We start from the raw sequence: 18,645 nt of genomic DNA, 5'->3' as shown, positions 1-18,645 counted from the left end.
GACTTTCCTTTAACTAATGGTAGAGCAGAGGACGAGGCTAGAGCTCACAGGCCTAACTCTATACTCGGAGGCAACCCCTTGCTAAGTGCATACTCAAGGCAGAATAGCTTCTAGCCCGAACCTGAAGGATGTTACATAACAAACTATTTTGCTTGGAAATTAATAAGGGAAAGCTCTGGATGGATTTTGCTAAGCAACACAGTGATCTCCAAATGTCAAGGAAGTAGAAAATAAAAAGATAAATATGTTTTCAGAACTTAGCCAGCTTCATGTGGGTCACCACAGCCTTGTGTGAGACAAGATAAAAAATAAGTGAAAACTCTAAAGGCTTAAGTGTCTCACGTTACACGTTCTTACAATCTGTCTTGGAACTTCAAAAAGGTTTTTTGAATACCGTTATCACTAATCAGTTAAAAATATTAGCTTCACACAGATTATCAGTAAAATATTAAAAATATTTCTTGAATGTCTTAACACTGTGCTCACTATTTTCTTTTATTTTTTTCAGGAGGATATAGAAATGTACCATTTTATTACAAAGAGGCTCACAAAAATGAAAATAGTTATCATCTCAAAAAGGAAACTAGACTAGCAACCTCCACCTGCAGAATTAGGAGAAGACAGGGGGCAGGCAGTGTTTTTTGGCTCACTTGAGGCCAGTGGGAAGGTATGAAAACAGAACCAATCTAAAAATGGCTGATGTTACCTTAGGAGCCTGAAAAGAACAGGAGATCCTTGAAGACCCAGCCACCCCTTCTAGAATATTCAATAAGGGCACCTTTCCAAAGCTACTAAGCAGGCACTTCGCATTTCAGGATTTTGTCTTATGATTGCATAAAAGCATCCCTTTCGCCCAGACCTGGCACCCTTTATGGTTCAAAGTTAAGAACTGGGGAAGAATGGGTGGCAACGTGGCCCCTGGAAGAGTTCACCCAGCACAGCTGCCCTGGGCTCAGGGCCTTGGTTTCTGTCCCTGGGGATATTTATATTTAATAAATTTTTATATAAATACACAGAGAAATAGAAAATATAAAATCTGAGGGGTTGGGGGAGAAAGGTGAGGGACTCAGCAGGAAGCCAGAGCTGGAGAGGTCTGTTCAGGCCAACTTGACCTCCTCCTTGACCCCTTTGGCTTCTGGCTTTTCCTCCTTGGTTTTCTCCTCTTCTGTGACTTCTTTCTTCTCCTCTGGGTCTTTCTCTTTTTCATCCTCTGTTTTGACTCTCTTGGCTTTTTTGAAGTTGGAAGAGTTCTTGCGGCCCCCCCTCCCTCCTCTTCAGAATCAGAGAACTCTTCCTCACAGGCAATTCGTTTGTCGGAGGAGCAGATCGAGATGCGCTTGTCGGGGTCTTCTTCGTCCTCATCGCCACTCTCCTCAGGGACGGCGTCCTCAGGAATCGCCTGCATTTGGACTCCAGGTGCATGCGGCAGCATTCTAAGGTTCTCAAAGAGCCGCTGTTTGATCTTTTCCAGGTACTCATTCGTGTTCTGGTTAGTCATGTTGGAAGGACTGATGTGGAGCTTGAAATCTGGTGCAAAGTATTCAAAGTAGTCGTTGTATGGAAGCTCATTAGGGATCTCCGTATCCAGGGCCACAGCTGTCTCGTATGTCCAGCACCGGGCAACGTTACGAACGGTGTAACCACCACCTCCCAGCATCAGCATAGGCAGGTTAAAGCTCTTGACAAATTCCACACACTTGGCGTGCCCTTTGATGGTTAGATTGAAGCAACCTAACCGATCCCCAGACAGGGAGTCTGAGCCACACTGTAAGACCACCGCGCTAGGCTGGAACATCTCCATTACTTTGGACATGACCGGCTTGAAAATGGCCTCATAGGACTCGTCATCAATCCCGTCTCGGAGCGGGTAGTTAACAGCATAATACTTGCCTTTTCCAGCCCCGATATCCCGCAGATCCCCAGTTCCTGGGAAGTACTCTCCATACTTATGAAAGGACACAGTAATGACCCGGTCTGTGGTATAGAAGGCCTCTTCCACGCCGTCGCCATGGTGAATATCAATGTCAATATACAGCACCCTCTGGTGATACTTTAGCAGTTCCAGGATGGCCAAGACGATATCATTGACGTAACAGAAGCCAGATGCCTCAGACTTCTTTGCATGGTGCAGGCCCCCAGCCCAATTCACAGCGATGTCCGTCTGCTGCTTATTAAGTTTCACAGCACTTGCCACAGAACCACCAGTAGACAACTGACAGAACTCAAACAGGCTGTCGAATACTGGACAGTCCTCACCAGCGTTGAATCTCTGCATCTGCTTGCTGTACTCCGACATGTTATCTGGACGGATGGAGCGCAAGAATTTAATGTAGTCGTCACTATGGTACTTGGTCATCTCCTCAGCATTGGCTTTGTGAGGGCGATAGATTTCCATTTTTCGGTAGAGACCACAGTTGAGCAGCAAATTATGAGTCATGCGGATTCGGTGAGGCTTCATTGGGTGGCCTTGTCCGTAGTAGTAATTTCCAACATCCCCGTCGTAGTAGTAACAGACTTTCCTCCGGGTGCCCTGCGTCTGCGCCATCTTGCTCGCCTCCCGTCCCTACTGTCAGTCGGTGTGCTCACTATTTTCAAGGAGCAATTTGATGGAAATAAAGTTTGTCCTAGTAACTTTTTAGAGACAGGAATCCCTTTTGAGTCATAGACCACTTAAGGATCTTTTGAAAGCTATGACTCATCTCCTTAGAAAATGCATCTTTAGACCCCAGCAAAAAATAAAAGTACTGCCATAAAAAAAAAAAGAAAGAAAGAAAGCAAAGAAAATGTATCTTTGAACATATACTTTACATTCAGAATTTGGGGTTTTATGGGCATTCCAGAAGCCCTTCCATAGACCCTCTAGGCCTGAGTTATGGGCTTCAGTTGTCCCTAGTATAATGAGAAGAAACTAAGTATGGAATCAAATATGCCCCTAACTTGCCATCTGATCTTTTTTCTTTGTTTGTTTGAGACAGGGTCTTGCTCTGTTGCCCGGGCTGGAGTGCAATGGTGTGATCTTGCTCACTACAACCTCCACTCCCCCAGGTCAAGTGATCTTCCCACTTCAGCCTCCCAAGTAGCTGGGACTATAGGCGAGTGCCACCATGCCAGGCTAATTTTTGTATTTTTTTGTAGAGACGGGATTTTGCCTTGTTGTCCAGGCTGGTCTTGAACTCCTGGACTCAAGCGATCCACCTGCCTTGGCCTCCCAAAGTGCTACGATTACAGGTGTGATCCACTGTACCTGGCTGCCACCTGATCTTGATAAAGTCATTTGGTATCTTTAGGACACAGTTCGTCATCTGTGAAATAAGAAATATAGCTAGATAACCTTCCAGATATAACTGCCTTTGCTCTTTGGAGCTAATAAGCTGGCTGAGAAGATAAAATGGTCACAAAAATATTCAAGGCAATTTTTTCCCCTGATATTTATTATAAAAATTTTCAAACAGCAAAATGGAAAGATTTTATAGTGACCACCCATATATCCATCACTTAAATTCTGCCATTACGCTTTATTATATATTTATTCATGTAGCCATTTCTCTATCCATCCATCTTTTTTTTTTTTTTTTTTTTTGAGATGGACTCACTCACTCCGTTGCCCAGGCTGGAGTACGGTGCTCGGTGCGATCTTGGCTCACTGCAACCTCCGCCTCTCAGGCTCAAGCAATCCTCCTACCTCAGCCTCCCAAATAGCTAGGACTACAGGTGCACACCACCACACCAAGCTAATTATTTTTTTTTTGTGGAGACAGAGTTTCACCAGGTTCCCCAGGTTGGTCTCCAACTCCTGAGCTCAAGCAATCTGCCTGCCTAGGTCTCCGAAAGTGCTGGGATTACAGGTGTGAGTCACTGCACCTGGCCCAATTCATCCTTTTATGAATATATTTTGCCTTTCTGCACTACCCACAGAAGGATCCATACTGTGTTGTTCTGGATTCCCTTTGTAACTTAAAGGAAAACGTTCACAATGTCCAGAGCCCTTGATGTCCTGCCAATGAAGAAGGAGGACGTCCTCAAGTTCCTTTCAGCAGGAACCCGCTTAGGTGGCACCAACCTTGACTTCCAAATGGAACAGTACATCTATAAAATGAAAAGTGATGGTATCTACATCCTAAATCAGAAGAAGACCTGGGAGAAGTTTCTGCTGGCAGCTCGTGCCATTGTTGCCATTGAAAACTCTGCTGATGTCAGTGTCATATCCTCCAGAAAAACTGGCCAGAAAGCCATGTTGATATTTGCTGCTGTCACTGGAGCCAGTCTTGTTGCTGGCTGCTTCACTCCTAGAACATTTGCTAACCAGATCCAGGCGGCCTTCCAGGAGCCACGACTTCTGGTGGTTTCTGATCCCAGGGCTGATCACTAGCCCCTCACAAAGGCATTTTATGTTAACCTACTTACCTTTGCTTTGTGTCACACAGATTTTCCTCTGTGCTATGTGGACATTGTCATCCCATGCAACAACAAGGGAGCTCATTCAGGGGGTTTGACGTGGTGGATGCTGGCCTGGAAAGTCCTGCACATGCCTCGCACCATCTCCCACAAACATCCGTGGGATGTCATGCCTCATCTCTACTTCTACAGAGATCCTGAAGAGATGGAAAAAGACCAGGCTGCTGCTGAAAAGGCTATGACCAAGGAGAAATTTCAGGGTGAACAGACTGTGCCAGCTCCTGAGTTCTCCGCTACTCAGTCTGAGGGTGCAGACTGGTCTGAACGCATGCAGGTGCCCTCTGTGCCTATTCAGCAGTTCCCTACTGAAGCCTGGAGTGCGCAGCCTGCCACGGGAGACTGGTGTACAGCTCCCACTGCTCCAGCCACTGAATGGGTAGGAGTAACCACTGAATAGCCTTAAGCTCTTAAGCTGTTCTTTGCACAGGCACTTAAGCAACATGGAAATAATGTTGATGGAAAATAAGCATCAGTTTCTAAATAAAAGGTAAAAATAAATAAATATATTTCAAAGTAAATCACAGATTCCCTCTATTCCCCCTAAATATTTCAGCATGCATATCAAGTTCAATATTTGTTTATAGTTTTCTTCTTTTGATGTAAAATTTACTTATGAAGGAATGCACAAATCTTAAGTTTACATTTGTTGAGTTTTGGCAAATAATATCGTTCTTTATAACTCAGGCATCCCCAGCCCTTGGGCCACAGACTGGTACCAGGCCACACAGCAGGAGGTGAGTTGGCACTACTGCCTGAGCTCTGCCTCCTGTCAAATCTGCAGCAGCATTAGATTCTCATAGGAGCTGGAACCCTATTTTGAACTGCATGTGCAAGGAATCTAGGTTATGGTGCTTCTTATTAGAATCTAATGCCTGATGATCTCAGGTGGAACAGCTTCATCCCAAAACCACCACGCCCATCCTCCCTACCTTCCTTCCCCCTCCCCAGCTCTCCCTGCTGGAAAAATTGTCTCCCCACCCACCCCCATGCCCTGTTCCTGGAAAAATTGTCTCTCAAGAAACCGGTCCCTAATGCCAAAAGGGTTGGAAACCACTGTCATAACTGAATCCTTGCTACACTCTGAAACCCTTGTCCTTTCTCCCTTTACCACACTCACCTGGAGAAACTAAAACCTTGTTTAAATCCCACTCTCCTAATAAAAATTGATCTGTGCCATTGAATAAGACAAGACAAAAATGACTATGTTGACTATTTCAAATTTAAGATTACTAACATTTAGTGGGCCTTTAATGCTTCCCAGAAATTATCCTATATTTGCTTAGCTCCATCTTTAAACCAGCATTTTTCAAATTATCCGTAGTGAGAGAGACCAGCTTCTTATAATTTTAAATCCATCTTGGTATAATACTTCGGTAAATTACAACGAAAATGGGCTGCAAGAAAAATGAAATAAAGAAAGACATAAAAATATGAGTCTCTAATTTCTATTATTACACTTAACAGTCATAAAATTACCCTGTTCAGTTGCTACAGAATCTTCTAAATGCATATTCTTAATTTCTGAAGTCATCTTTTCATGGACAGATAACAAATAATTTGCAAAACAAACAAACAAAAAAACACTTGTCTGCAGAATACCTCTTGAGTTCTACTGCTTTAAGTGACTAGAATATTTTGTACCTTCTCTCTTCTCAAACTTCCATCACTTTCTTAGCCTTCATCACTGTCAGCTGATGATTTTGCTTCACCAAGACACTTGGAGGAATTACAAGAGAACTTTCATAAGCTCTCCCTGGCATTTCTACTTATCTACCAGTATCTGTGCCCACATGCACTACCTTTTCTTACATGACTTATGGACAAACTGCCATGCTCCTAGCAAAGGCCAGTCCCTTTGCCTGAGTGCTAATGTCATGCACTTCAATGCAAGGATGCTGCTGGGGTAGCTCTTCCTTCTCTCTATGACCCCATTCCCGTCAGCATACAGTCCTGCTGCTGCTATTCCTCCCATCTGAGAAAACCTCTCATGGCCCTCCCTCCTACTCCAAGAAGCACAGTTTTTTCTCTGTCCCTTTCCTGCAAAACTCTTTAAATTAGGTGTCTATACTAGCTGTCTCCAATTTCTTTCCAAAAGTCTCTCGCGGACCCACTTAAGGCACGTTTTCACTCCCACCACTGCACTAAAACTGCTCTTTTTAAGGTCATCAGTGGCATCCAGATTTCCAAACCCAATGGACATTTTTCAGTCCTCATCTTTCTTCACCTGTCAGCAACATTTGAAAATTGATGACCTTCTTCCTTCAAAAACTTTCTTTTCCTGTCTTCCAGGATACCGTTCTAGCTTGCATTTCCTCCCACTTTTCTGGCCTTTTCTTTTCAGTTTCCTTTGGCTGACCTGGAAATGTTGGTGTGTCCATTCTTGGCTCTCTCCTCTTTCCTGTCTACACTTATTCCCTACATGATCTCACTCAACTTCATGACTTTACCATCCAGAGGCTGATGAATTTCAAATTCCTTTACCTCTTTCCTGACCCCCAGGCTGCCTACTTGCCATCTCCCATTGACTATCTGATGAGCATCTGCGTATTTCAAATTTAACATGTCCAAACAAAGCTCCAGGTATTCCCTTCTACTTCAAACCACCTTTTCAGTTCTATTTTAGTCAGTAGTAACTCCATCCTTCCAAAGCCTAAAACCTGGGTATTATCATTCACATCTCTCTTTTTCTCATACTCCACATCCGATGCCTTAGCAACTTTTATTAACTAATCTTAGTTTACAAGAGACCCAAAGGATGAAGGGTTTTTACATAAAGATAAAAGTAATGCATTTTAAAACAGAAATACTAAGAGAGTGCCAATATTGCCTCTGAGCCCACTGAATATGGGAGATGCAAAATGAATAGTCTCCACTCCAGAGGGCTGCAGTAGCTTGCTGGGGGTGTAGAATGTTCTTAAGTTCTCCATAGGCAAGAGGTGAGGCAGACCTTGTGAAGAGACAGAGGATGAGAAGATTTTGCTAACAGTGAAATTATTGCTCCAGAGGATGCAAAGGAGAATGCTGGGGAGATAACAGTGGAAGGATACATCACCAGCACCACCATCATCATCCTGCCATCTCATATCACATTAGAAGGATAGTAAGTACATACACACACAAACACTAACATCTTGAATACATTGTATATATGGCAATGTTAATAATTTAATGCCAAAGCAAGGTAATCAATAATTCCTGAATTGAAGAAAAAGGACAAATAATATGATTCCACTTATACAACGTACATAGAATAGTCACATTCATAAAGACAGAAAGTAGAGTGGTAGTTACCAGGGGCTGGGACAAGGGAGGAATGGGGAATCAGTGTTTAATTGGCCTCGGGTTTCAGTTTGGGATGATGAAAAAGAGATGGATGGTGGTGATGGTAACACAACAATGTGAATGTGTTTAATGACACTGAACACTTAAAAATGATTAAAATGACAAATTTTATGTTATGTGTATTTTACATTAAAAAAGAATTGAAGCAGTGTGCATTTTAACATTTGGCTAATCCAAGGGAGTTCAGAGAGTGGCAACTGCACACCGTAACAGAGGTCTGACACATGAAAAGTGTTCTGCACCCATCGTTGTATTTCCTCCTCACCACGGTCTGATTAGGAAGGTATCGCCACTCCACCAGAGGAGAAGGAAAACTGAGACTCAAACAGATTTTGTCCAAAGACTTACAGCTAGTAAGTGATGGAGCTGGGAGTTACATCCAGGAACGTGTGTTATCTCCAGAGCTATGTGTTTTCTATGTGCTAACTATACCACACTGAAATAGAGGGGATGTAAACTGTGCTTTAGAAATGTTCTGAAATCCATGTCATAAGCCTGCAGCACAGTAGTGGGCCACTGGCAACCACCAGCAACAGATGGCTGAGGCAAGTCTTTTCAAACAAAAGCCACACTGTGCTCCAGTGGAGGAGCTAGTGGTGCAAACAGGAGAAAGCACCATCAGAAGTGGCTGAGGCTGTGAATGAAAGCACAGTGCTCTGTGGAAGGACTCATCATTTCACACTGGGCTCATTAGCATTTCCTCACACACAGGCAGTGACCACCATTGTGGGGCATCACCCTCGGATAAGGCACAGCTGAAGTATCAGATGCTCAGAGGTAAATTTAAAATTTTATATCTGTCACTCATATGAAGCATATGAGTGCTTCATAAATATGAGGCATTAAAATGAGTCAGCATCTACAAAGCAGTCTGGGAAGAGGAACGGTTTTGTCAGACTGGTCTCATAAAGCTTACTGACTGCCAAAACAATAGTGTCAAAAAAGAATTCGGTTCAGACAACTCAGGGAAGCTTATTATACTGCCAACTTGAACCTTTCTTCTTTTCTCACTAAAACATGTTTTGGAAAATCTATGTATGTATCCTATTGTATAGGGAACTTCAAAAGGCTCAAGTGGACCACTGCAGAAACCTCAGAATACTGTCTTGAGAATACTTCAAAGATTTCCAAAACAGATCAGGATAAAACATCTGCACTGTAAATTCAAGATGCCAATTGGGTTGCCAGCAAAGACAAAGTTTAATATTCCCAGATGTTACTATACAGTATCTATGATATGTTGGCTGAATAGGGTATGCACATTTGCACAACATGCTATTTTTTCAAAATGTAAATTTAGTCCCTGGAGATATAACAATAGCAAGGCTGAATAAATTGTCTAAAACGTAAAATTCATATTTTTTGTTAGTTCAAAAGAGAGAGCAATAAAGCTAATTCATATATTAAATGGCATTTAAAAATTTGAGATAGTGCCCCCAAAATCTTAAAAGCATGAATAGATCTGAAATAAATAGCTTTTTATTTTGGCAGTGACTATTCCCATTATCAGAACTTCGTAAGGACACAATGAAAGCTAAGTACGCTAAATTACTTAATCAACTCTCTTTTTGAGAGGATATCATAGCATACTCCATTTAAAAAGCGTCTTATATAATTAAGACTATTGACTGAATTCTTTCTAGAGTGTTCAAAACAAAATGAAGCATGATAATTTTACAACATCAAAGAAGCCATACCTACATGAAAGAACTATTTTGGAGGATTTAGTAGTTCACAGCATCTTTGTCCTTGTGGGAGGTCATAGCAAGGATGGAATTGTGGAAGCAATTTGATTATGGAAATTTTCTTTTACTTCACTTCATTTGTAGTTAAGCCTCAGTGGTGATAACCACAAAAAGTATTTTTAAGTACAAATTTATTTTGGTTAACCCAAAGAACAATGTTTATCCAGTCACTGTCTAGTTTAATTATTAAAAGGATTTTGAACTCAAAATATCATTATTGAAAGCAGAAAGGAAAAGTTGTCAAGTATGTATGTCCTTTATACAGGTAATATGGCTGAAGTATCAGTCTCCAAATACTTTGGTTTTGTCTAAGGATCTTCAAGGTAGAGGTCAGTAAACTAGGTTTCTAGACTCTATCACTAACCAGTCACGTGACCTAGGAAAAATAATTGCAGCTCTTTGGAACTATGTTTCTTCATTTTCAAAATAACATTGGATTGGACTAGTTTTTCTGACCAGCTTCATCACTGGAGGACCTCATTTCAGCAGCTGTCTTGGGAATCCTGATTGAGAAATTTTGATTAGCCTATGTGGTCAATTTGAGGTCAAACATACAATGGCTATCAGGTGTTAGGCTCAGATCATTGAAGTCCCAAAGTTTCCTTCCAACACTAACAGTCGTTATTGGGACTTATTTGGTGCCTATCCTTCAATCATCATCAACAACAATGAGTTACAGAATACCTATTATTTTACCACATTGTGCAAGTCAAGGGGATACTAAAAGGTTTAAAAGATTGCTGCTCGATCTGGTTGGGAAGATGGGTTAGATAGATAAAATTAAGGAAACAGAGTAATGTATACAGGGTAGGAATGACAACCTAGGCCCAGGGCATTTGGGAAGACCTTCACAGAGGGGACTTTAGAAAGGTTAAGGTAGACTGTGGCAATAAGGTCTTAACAGACAAGATAAATGGAGTCATCAGAAATATGAGAGGTGGAATATTCAATGCCTGGCTTGGAATAAAGAGTAAGGTAGTTTGGCTGGAAAGAATTGTGTTATTAGTTAATGAGCCTTTAATCCCAAATTGTATACAGCAGCTTAGCTGTTATTTTAGCAAATGTGGTAGCTATTATTGCTACAGCTATATTTAGCCAACCTATGGTACATCAGACTATCCAACTGTTTACAATTACTTTTATTAACCCTAGGGAAATTATTGATGTGTCTCAGAATGTAACATTGACACAGCGGAATAATTGACGAATATTTATTGAATCCATATAGTGTGCAAGTCTTTATGGGGTATAAAACTGGATTGGAAAGTTTCTTGCCCTAAGGGAACAAACCAGTTGCAGTTATAAAATGGCTGCAAGGAAAAAAAACAAAATAAGGTACAAGACTATATAGTGAATTTAGCACTTTTCAAAATGTAAACCTTCAAGCAACCCACAGTTACAAAAGTGATCTTCTTCATACCCACAATGAGAAAGATTACCTTGGTACACTGATCACCCCTAAGCCGGTAGCTCTGGTCCAGGTTACTTCACCCCACCAACTCTAGGACAGGATTCCTTTACATTCGTTCACACTACATATCCTCTACCTAGTGACTTCCAAACATTCCAAAGTTTTTTAAATTGTATTTTTGTTTTATAGGTCCTGTGAGATTTATGCTTTAAAGTGATTCTGTTCTGATGTGTTTCCAGGATTTGTTTCAAGATTTAGAGCTCCTTTTAGCAGTTCTTGTAGTGGTGGCTTGGTATTGGCGAATTCTCTCAGCATTTGTCTGAAAAAGACTGTATCTTTCCTTCATGCATGAAGCTTAGTTTCGCTGGATACAAAACTCTTGGCTGATAATTGTTCTGTTTGAGGAGGCTGAAGATAGGGCCCCATTCCCTTCTAGCTTGTAGGTTTCTGCTGAGAAACTGCTGTTAATCTGATAGGGCACCTGGTGCTTTTGTCTCACAGCTCTTAAGATTCTTTCCTTCATCTTAACTTTATGTAACCTGATGACGAAGTACTTAGGTGATGATCTCTTTGTGATGAATTTCTCAGATGTTCTTTGTGCTTCTTGTATTTGGGTGTCTAGGTCTCTAGCAAGGCTGGGGAAGTTTTCCTCTATTATTCCTTCAAATATGTTTTCCAAACGTTTAGATTTCTCTTCTTCTTCAAGAACACTCATTATCTTTAGGTTTCATTGCTTAACATAATCCCAGACTTCTTGGAGGCTTTGTTCATATTTTCTTATTCTTTTTTCTTTGTCTTTGTTAGATTGGGTTAATTCGAAGACCTTGTCTTCGAGCTCTGAATTTCTTTCTTCTACTTGTTCAATTCTATTCCTGAGACTTTCCAAAGTATTTTGCATTTCTTTTTTTCTTTTCTTTTCTTTCTTTCTTTCTTTCTTTCTTTCTTTCTTTCTTTCTTTCTTTCTTCTCTCTCTCTCTCTCTTCTCTCTCTCTCTCTCTCTCTCTCTCTCTTCTTTCTTTCTTTCTTCTTTCTTTCTTTCTCTCTCTCTCTCTCTCTCTCTTTCTTTCTTCTTCTTTTTTGTTTTTAAGACAGAATCTTGCTCCATCACCCAGGCTGGAATAGAGTGGTACGATCTCAGCTCACGGCAACCTCCACCTCCCAGGTTCAAGCAATTCTCCTGCCTCAGACCCCCCGAGTAGCTGGGATTACAGGTGCGCACCACCACGCCTGGCTAGTTTTTGTGTTTTTTTAGTAGAGACGGGGTTTCACCATGTTGGTCAGGCTGGTCTCAAACTCCTGACCTCAGGTGATCCACCCACCTCCCAAAGTGCTAAGATTACAGGCATGAGCCACCACTACCAGCCAGCATTTTGCATTTCCATAAGTGTGTCTATTGTTTCCTGAAGTTTGCATTGTTTTTTATGTTATCTATTTCCTTGAATATTTCTCCCTTCCCTTCTTGTGTCATTTTTTAGATTTCCTTGCACTGGGCTTCACCTTTCTCTATTGTCTCCCTGATTAGCTTAATAACTAACCTCCCAAATTCTTTTTTAGGTAAATCAGGGATTCCTTCTTGGTTTGGGTCCATTGCTGGTGAGCTAGTGTGATTTTTTGGGGGTATTAAATAACTTTATTTTGTCATATTACCAGAGTTGGTTTTCTGGTTCCTTCTCATTTGGGTAGGCTCTGTCAGAGGGAGGGTCTAGGGCTAAAGGCTGTTGTTCAGATTCTTTTATCTCACAGGGTGTTCCCTTGATGTAGTACTCTCGCCCTTTTCCTGTGGGTGTGGCTTCCTGAGAGCCAAGCTGTAGTGATTGTTATCTCTTTTCTGGATCTAGCCACCTAGGAAGTCTACCAGGCTCCAGGCTGGTACTGGGGGTTGTCTGCACAGAGTCCTGTGATGTGAACTGTCTGTGGGTCTCTCAGTGGTGGATACCAGCACAGTATTTGGGGTGTCTTCTGGGTCCTGCAGGAGGAATCCACTTCCTTCAGGTCACACCCTACTTTTGTGTATTGGATGTGGCTTCTGATGATGATGACAATGATAAGGATGCTTGCTCTCCTCCGCCCTCTGCAGGGTTCCCCTGGGCGCTGCACTCCTCCGCAGTCACTTTCCTCCTGACACCTGCCTCACTCTGATGTTTTCCATCCCAAAGTTTAAGTTCCAAATAGAATACATATTTTTTCTCCCTGACACATCATCTCCCCTGCACCCCACAACAAGCAAATATAAGAAAAACAGAAACCACTTCAATTGATATCTCCATCCTCCACAAAACAACAAAACCCCACCAAACCATTCTTTCTCTGACAATTCCTACCCTTGGTGAATGGTACTACTTCCAACAACCCAGTCCCTAGGTCAGAAGATTTGGGCACTGGGAGAAAGGTACAGTGGGATGGGGGAAGATTGTGTACCTGAAAGGGTAGGGACAAAGGATTTCCATGAGGCCGAGGGATGTGTTCCTCCTGTTCATTATATTTCTACAAGACCTATAACAGTAATTGGCACTGAGTAATTGGTTAGTAAGTATTTGTCAGATTAAGCAGAAATTTGCTCAAACATAGAAATTATTGCCTTATCAAAAGGAGGGAATACATTACTATATCCTTTTGTTCTTTCCTTGACAGCATAAAGTTTGATCCACAGATTCTTGAACTGGTATGATTAGTACTTTGGTTCTGTTTCATCAAAGGCTGAATAGACTTTTGTGAGCTAGCTCCAAAATTTAAGCTGCATTTATAATAGGACTTCTGAGGGAAATGGTGTATAGCATTTCAAGCAGCCAATTTACAAACATGCTTTTGGAACACATCTTGTTTATAAAATTGGGGGTTCTCTGTATTCATTATGATAAATATTAAATGGATGTGTCAGATACTAGACACTAAAGGTGTACTGAAGAAGGCAAGATTGCTTCCAGTGGGGTAAGTGAGAGAACTTTTCAAGATGGAGGATTTATGCAGAGTCTTTAAGAATAGGTAGGAGTTGGAAAGGCAGAGAGAAGGTAGAAGGGCAAACTAGATGATAGGAAAATTATGAGCAAATGCAAGAATTAACAAGGGGAACAAGGGGATAATGAGTAAATGTTTAAGTTGTGCACAGAAATATCTGATATGTAGAAAACATGTTACCACAAGAGTAGCATTTTAGCAAGATTAACCTCAGGGTTATCTGTGGCATGATTTGGAGTTGGGCAAGACTGGAAACAGGAAAATCAATTAAGAGCCTATTTTGTAAGTTCTGACATGAGTTAATGGCCCAAACAAGAGTGGTAGTGAATATGCAAAGAAAATGGAAAAAGACAATAGGAAATGAATTATATTTTATTATTAATACTTCACAGAGCAAAATATATATCCAGGTCTTTTGTTTTATAGCAAATGTATAAACTACAGTGGCATATTCTCTGAAATATTCATTAGTAAGATTATGTAAGGCCTTGTATTATTTCTGTTGAAGGTACTTTTGTTGATGTAAAAGACATATTGAATAATATATAATTATACTGACAGTTGACCTTTTCATTATTAAAAAGACACACTGGCATTTCTATTTAGAGAAAAACTGTGGATTAAAAATCTGAAAAACCCTCCCATTGTAAATAATTTGGAAGGCCCGGAGCAGTGACTCACACCTGTAATCCCAGCACTTTGGGAGGCCGAGGCAGGTGGATCACCTGAGGTCAGGAGTTTGAGACCAGTCTGGCCAACATGACAAAACCTCATCTCTACTAAAAACACAAAAATTAGCTGGGTGTGGTGGCGGGTGTCTGTAGTCCCAACTACTCGGGAGGCTGAGGCAAGAGAATCGCTTGAACCCAGGAGGCAGAGGTTGCAGTGAGCTGAGTTCGCACCACTGCACTCCAGCCTGGGTGATAGAGCAAGACTCTCTCAATAACAAAATAAAACAGAAAGCATTAACAAATCATTTAGAAATTCAGGGTAAAATAAAACATATCCATGCACCAAAAATGAAGAAGGAATTGAAAACCAAAGTGGTGCCGGGGAAGATGATGTTATGGGTGCCTGAAGAGTTTGTTGGTCTTGTTAACCTAGAGCCTCGGGTTTACTCTTCCATGTAAGAGCAGGAGAGACCTTGGGCCAGTGACAGGTTAAATGCCCACATAATGCTAGACCTCTCAAAAAGTTGTGACCTCAAAAAAAAAGGGCTACCTAACAAAAATATACCTACCAACACAGGAAGGCAAAAGAAAGCTTGATTTTCATGTATGTTCCACATAGACCAAAATAGTATCCCCTTAAAATTTGTAACCATAAGCCCTTATTTGTCATTTGAACTCACACACTTGTAGAACCCAGGAACGTTCCCATACTGAGAAATTAACCTAAAAAAAGTAATCAAGGCCAGGCTGGTAAACCTCCAGGGTGCTTGGTGGAGGCAAACGCAGTATCTTTCTGGAGGGTACCTCTTACACCCTAGTTGCACATAAATTCCATACAGCAAGCAGAACAGATAAAAACTTACCAAAGACAGAAGGAAATAATCTACTATGAGTGAGAGTTAGCAGATATATCAAATAGCATGATCATATTTCAAGAACTTCAATTAATAGAAGTATTGGTTAGTTATTACAAAATCTTTTTTTTTTTTTTTTTTTTGAGATGGAGTCTCACTCTTGTTGCCCAGGCTGGAGTGCAACCTCCACCTCCCAAGTTCAAGTGATTCTCCTGCCTCAGCCTCCCAAGTAGCTGGGATTACAGGTGCCAGCCACCAAGCCCGGCTAATTTTTAGTAGAGAGGAGGTTTCGCCATGTTGGCCAGGCTGGTCTCAAACTCCTGATCTCAGGTGATCCACCTGCCTCGGCCTCCCAAAGTGCTGGGATTACAGGCGTGAGCCATCGCGCCCAGCCGACAAAATCTTTCTATACTTGTAGACTTCAAGAAAGAAATTAAAAACATTAGAAAATAACAAGTCATTAATTTAAAAAAAAGATATTTGGAGACCTCATTCTGGGCAGGTTATTGGGAAAGGGGAGAGAGTTGGGCACAAAGCAGGGCTAAGACGAATGTCTGGGAATTGTCAACACTTCAAACCTAGTGTCCAAGGGGCTAGTGTGAACTTCCATTCTATTCAATTAATGCTGATATTTAAAACGTCAGCTTTTCTTAGTGAAACCTCATGACATGGATCTTCATTAAGTGGTGATAATTTGAGTAAAATGGTGGAAGAATAGTGGCTGTGAAATTCTCTTCAGTTGAAAGCAAGACTCTAGCCACCAGGTAGCAGGGGTGGAGGGGTCAGAGTAGGGGTGGAAGACAGCAGCTGACAAGGACTTGGGTGACTGTCAAGACCCTGGTCAAGAGGGCTTGAATGTAGGGAAGATGTATATACCAGCAGAGAAATGAGTTACAAGATAAATTGGGAAAGAAGTCCTGTAATACAGATTAGGCATGCATGAGGAAGATAGAAAGCAGGAATGACATAGTTCAGGGTTGGAAATAGGAATACCCTGGATACCAGACTTAGGTTAACATGGCTAGTTCCAGACCCTACATGCTGATGGGAATGGAGTTTCCAATATGCTGCCAGGCTTTCTTGCTCAGATCTTGAGCAAATTTAGGGCCTAATGCTGGTTGGAGTTTCATGATGCAGGAACTGATACATCCAACTATATTTATATATCCACTTATCTCTAGATTGTGCAATACCCTTAAGACTTAAAAAATGAAGACTCTTGCATTAGTATTGGTTAATAAAACAACTGTCATCCCTTTAACTTTCTTCAAAACATCACGCAAAATACTTCTTCTTTTTTTTTTTTTTTTTTTTTTTTGAGACGGAGTCTGGCTCTGTCGCCCAGGCTGGAGTGCAGTGGCCGGATCTCAGCTCACTGCAAGCTCCGGCTCCCGGATTTACGCCATTCTCTTGCCTCAGCCTCCCGAGTAGCTGGGACTACAGGCGCCCGCCATCTCGCCCGGCTAATTTTTTTTTTTGTATTTTTTTAGTAGAGACGGGGTTTCACCGTGTTAGCCAGGATGGTCTCGATCTCCTGACCTCGTGATCCACCCATCTCGGCCTCCCAAAGTGCTGGGATTACAGGCTTGAGCCACCGCACCCGGCCAAAATACTTCTTTTTGCAGATATGACTTCTATTTGAATGAATGTTGAATCTCAGTGAACACATTTATGATAAGTCCATCCAATTCTGCTATCTGGCTTCCACTATCACTAAAATTTCTTTTAAGATGTTTATGAAAAAAAGCACTTTTTTGCTGAGAAAGTATCTTTACAGGAGTAATTTTTCATTTTAGAAAATTTTACTTTGAACTTTCCAAAATTTCCCCCCCCAAGTTTAGAATGTTTTCTGTTTTAGAGATGGAATCCCAGTTGGCCCTCATCTCTCCACCCTAATGGCCTGCTGTATTGCTGTCCAGCTGCAGGCTCAGTCCAGATGAGCTGCTCTTTTCTTTCTGGAAATAGCCTGCAGCTTCCCTACTCCTAGGGTTGAGGGTTTGCTTCTGAGAACCACAAGGTCGTTCTGGCCCTTTTGGGTCAGATCTCTTGGGAACTGATGCTGCCAAATTGCATTTGAGATTCCAAATTCTCCTGGACCCTTGACTCAAATGGCTCCTTTTTCTTCCCCGCTGCCCTCCACAGAGCCCTCCTCCTCCTCAGCCCATTCTCTTGCTGTCTCCATCTCAGTCGCCAGCTCACAGCTCCTGCTTTAGAGGAGTTTCAACGTTCTGTTCAGCTGGGGCTGTGCAAAATGCTAGGGGTACCAGCAATCTTCCAGAGTTAGAAAGTGCTGTTTCCATAAATAAAAATAGGATTCTGAGCTTCGATGTTTGACTTTGAAGGCAGAGAGAAAGTTAAGGAAGATTAGTTTACAGTGTGCTCTAAAATTTCCAAAGTGTATTCCATGATATATCTCATCTTGAGAAATGCCTAGGAGAAAAACAAGCTAGGTCAAAGTACTTCAGGTGAAATTGGTTAAAGAAATTTATAGAAATCTGCATACTATCCTTGTTCATAGAAATTCGCAATCCACAGCAGCATGCTAACAGCCCTGAGAAGACCTGTAGTAAGGCAACCTGTTTGACTTTGATTAATACAACGTTTTCCAAACTTTTTGATCTCTGCAACTTTTTTTGGAATAATACATATTATCATCCAGAAGCAGCTAGAATGATGGGGACCACACTTTGGAAAACACTAGAACAACTTGCATCTAACGGCATTGACTCAGGCCTTATTTCCTTTGCAGCTACTGTTGTCTTGCCAGAGAAGCTCATTTTCCCCTTCTGGACCTTTCTTCTTTCTTGGTCTCTGTGATGTTCCTTATTCTAGTGCTCCTCCTACCTCCTCATGGTGTCCTAAACCTGAGTGTTCTCCAAGGACCAGGCCTCAGCTCAGTTTTTTCTTTTCTTCCTTAGGGGTCACATTCTATATATTGTCTTCAATCATCACTCATATTTGGACTTAAAAAAATGAATCCCTACTATCTCTCCAAGCTCTAGTGCTGCGTCTCAAAATGCCCCAGAACGTTTTCACTTGTATATTTTGCTGGCACCTCAAATTCAACAGATTTATATCTCACTTTCCATAAAATGCAGGTTTTTTTTTGCCTTCCCCCAAGGACTAGTCACTTTGGCTATGATTTTTGTGGACAATATTTTTTAGAAATATTAAATAAGGACTTCATTTGAATAGAACCCTGTCATTTGGCA

The 18,645-nt window shown here is 41.5% G+C and overlaps 2 pseudogenes across 1 annotated transcript; one reads left to right on the top strand and one right to left on the bottom strand.

Annotated features, from left to right (window-relative positions):
• Positions 1-498: 498 nt before the first annotated feature.
• LOC117094819 lies at positions 499-2,593 on the bottom strand (annotated as a pseudogene). Its single transcript, XR_004441690.1, has one exon. The product of XR_004441690.1 is annotated as a histone deacetylase 1-like (transcript).
• Positions 2,594-3,973: 1,380 nt separating this feature from the next.
• Positions 3,974-4,852, top strand: LOC117095368 (annotated as a pseudogene).
• The last annotated feature ends 13,793 nt before the right edge of the window (positions 4,853-18,645 follow it).

The sequence above is a fragment of the Trachypithecus francoisi genome, unplaced genomic scaffold (assembly GCF_009764315.1).
Source record: "Trachypithecus francoisi isolate TF-2019V2 unplaced genomic scaffold, Tfra_2.0 Lachesis_group13, whole genome shotgun sequence".
NCBI classification, from domain to species: domain Eukaryota; kingdom Metazoa; phylum Chordata; class Mammalia; order Primates; family Cercopithecidae; genus Trachypithecus; species Trachypithecus francoisi.
The sequence above is the reverse complement of the archived record's forward strand: the minus strand, read 5'-3'. Positions and strand labels throughout refer to the sequence as shown.